General features: G+C 37.1%; 1 pseudogene; it reads right to left on the reverse strand.

Annotated features, from left to right (window-relative positions):
- Nucleotides 1–1,162: 1,162 nt before the first annotated feature.
- On the reverse strand, nt 1,163–3,088 carry LOC118676733 (annotated as a pseudogene).
- Nucleotides 3,089–3,291: the final 203 nt, after the last annotated feature.

Raw genomic sequence — 3,291 nt, forward strand, 5'->3', positions numbered from 1 at the left:
ATTGCTATGGGAAGGCCAGTTTTTCATTCATTGATTTAGCACTTATTTGTCAAGGCTGTCCATTGTGCCAGGCACTTTGCTTGGCAAGCGAGGTGTTGAGTAAAACAGACGTGGGCTCTGACTTTATGAAGTGGGGGTGGAAGGACTGACATTAAACAATTAACAAGCAAGCACATAATTGGAGGCTGTAATGAATGCTATAAAGGAAAAGTACAGGAAACCAGGAGAGATTATAAGTGTGGAGGGACCTGATCGGCTGGCATTCATTAAGAACTTACTGTGTAATTGGGATTCTGCTATGCTCAGACTTGCTCATTTGACCACAGCCCTTGAGAACCAAGTCAGGGTGGACTCAAGATTCACCCATAAGGAGGCCTGTGGCTTTTCTGTAGCCCCCATTGCCTCATCTGCCAAAAGCAGAGACAACTTCCTTATTTGCTTCATATCTGAACAGGGAAATCAATATTCAAGCACTTTGTTTTTTATTTTTTTATGTAGATATGTTAATTTATTGTTTACATATTAGGCAGTTTAAAAAAGAATAAAAATCCTGCTCTCTAGAACATGAGAAGACAAGGGAAGGCACTGTTATACAAATGGAATATATGAACATAAATGAGCCCAAGCACGTGACTTTCAGCCACATTCATATGACAGCTTTAAAACGATCTAAGCTCTTACAATGGCCAATTACTGATTTGAAAACATGGGCCTGGTAGAGGATAAATGCTATTTAAATATCAGCTCAAAGGCATAAACAATTTTATTATGGTATTTATGTGTGTGGGGAGAAGAGAACTGTTTACTGTATATAACTATCATGTTTCAGGGGACATTATTTAACAGTTAAGTTTTTATATTACAAAACAAGTTTAAGTATTAGTTATTTTAGAAAACCACTGAAAATAGAATGACATTAATTATGCTAAAAGAACATAGTAAACTAGTTGGCAAAATTTAGCTACCTTAGAGAAAATCTTAATCTGTTGAGATAGACAATATAGGATCTAGTTTTCTGACAAGCAGAGGGCAACATCTATTATGTGAATATTATAAAAGAGTTTACTGCCATGAATACTTAGGTAACTTAGCCAACTCCTGAACTAAGATATATGAAGCCACAACAAACAAATACCCCAGGAATAATAAAATCCTTATAGCTTTATTTCTCTTCTGTTGTTCCAGTCTCCAAATACATCCGGCACAGTGCTGCATTAGGGCGCACTCTGTTAACTGTTCCAATGAAGACACACAAGGATAATGGTCTTTTCACATATCGGGCAATTTAGAAGTCTTGTCTTGAAGTCGCTGAGAACGTCTAACTGGTGTTAGAAACTTGAGCGCTTTAAAGGTAGAATTTATTTCATCAAACTGCATTTTCTTTTTTACACTTCACAAGTATGGTGTAGTAGACACATTATATTTAATTAAGCAACCCTCCCTAGTTTCTGTGTTGGGGGTTTTAACATCATTGGTTGGATCTTTTGTTTTGTGTACTTGCTCTTTTTTACAATCCTGAAACACCACATTTCTATGATGTTCAGGTTTTCCTGACTCTCGATTAACATCTTCAATGTTGACTTCTTGGATTTTTTCCTTAGTTGCCCAAGCCTCCTCAAGATTTTCTCCAAATTTAACTTTTTCTTGACTCTTCATTGTTAGAATATCTGCAATTGCATGTCGCATTTCTTCAATAGGCTGAGCTCCTCCCAGAATGGCCTTCTCAAAGATTGAGATAATATTTTCAATAGAACTTGTGAGTGGTTCGACACGTGCAAGGCATATTCAATACTTAACAAGTTTTTTGGCATCTGGAATATTTTTAATCAGGTCATTCAGTGTGTTTAATTCTTCTTCTTTGGGGCATCCCTCATTAATCAGGTTTAGGCATTCAGAAAATGTCTTGTTTACTTTTTCAGTAAATAATCTTTGTTCATCTTCTTCTGCCATGGTAGTTCAAAATGACCCAACTGGTTTTTCATTCTGTCCTTCGGGTTCAGGCTGGGTTATTACTGAGTTAGGAGGCCTTTTCAACATTTTTCCTTTGCTAGCTCTCCACTCACTCAGGCGAGCTCTTTCTTCTTCTACAGTTTCTTTGGGCTGAGCTCTTCTATTGTTGATAGTTGCTTTTGCTATAATATGCCTGCTCTGGTCAATGGTTTTTGACTTTTCTATCTGTTTGATATTAGAAGTAGAAGCAGGCCTGGCTATCATTTCAGATATGATGCTTCTTGATACTATCTTATTTCTTTTAACTTCTTGAGAAGAAATGGTTTTGGCACTAGATAAAACTGTATTTAATTATAGTAATTTTTTCTCATGAGACCCTTTCCGAACTGTAACATTGGCAATGCCTTGTTTCAGGGAGTCCTGGGTATTATGAGTATTACTGTGGTGACTTCTAATAGGAGGACATAAAAGTTGTTCATTCTGAGATGTAGCCCTCACAAATTTAGTAGTAGTCATTATATTTGAGGCTCTGTGACTTTTTGCTGTTACATTGCAGGTGTTTCTAGGCTGAGGTTTTGTGGCCTTAGAGATAGGAGTTGAAAGTTTCTTTGTTATTGCAGAATGCTCATCTTTGACTTGTACAGGTTTTCTAAATGAATTAACCTTAGATTGAACAATTTGGCCACGATAAGATCCAAGCACAGGTTTCTTGAGCACGTTAGCATCTTGCTTTGGTTTTTCTGTAGTCACTTGTTTCTTTTTATTATTGTTTTTAATGTGAAACGCTTGGCTTAATGTCATACGTTGACCTTGGCGATCATTTGTAATTGGTAACAACTGCAGAGTTTGATTATTATTCTCCAAGTTATATGTATCAGTGGCTATAGTTGAATTGGTTAATTCATTAGAAGGTTTTAACGGAATACATTTTTTCCCATTGTTACACTATTTTTGCTCCTTGTAGGTCTATGGACATTTTCTTTATCAGCCATTTTTGTCTTAAGTTTCAGAACTTTTGTCTCTTCTTGGACCAGACCCTCAGATGTCATCATTCCCTCGTTTCTACTACTCTGAAGGCGAACTGGGCCCTCTGACTCGGGGGAAGCTGCAGGTCGCCTGGAACCACTGGGGAGCTCATCGCAGGGCGAAGCAGGAGGACATGTCAAGCACTTTGTCTTTTAAAAATACCAGGTAAAATTCATACTGAATGAGAACTTTTATGGAAATGAGCAGTTATGTCCTTGAGTGCAAATTTATTCTCAACAAACAGAACTCATTTCCTCATTCATCCCAGCTCTATATTTTTATAATTTTTCTCCCATTTTTAAAGGTGAAACCACG

Source organism: Myotis myotis, unplaced genomic scaffold (genome assembly GCF_014108235.1).
Source record: "Myotis myotis isolate mMyoMyo1 unplaced genomic scaffold, mMyoMyo1.p scaffold_m19_p_2, whole genome shotgun sequence".
NCBI lineage: Eukaryota > Metazoa > Chordata > Mammalia > Chiroptera > Vespertilionidae > Myotis > Myotis myotis.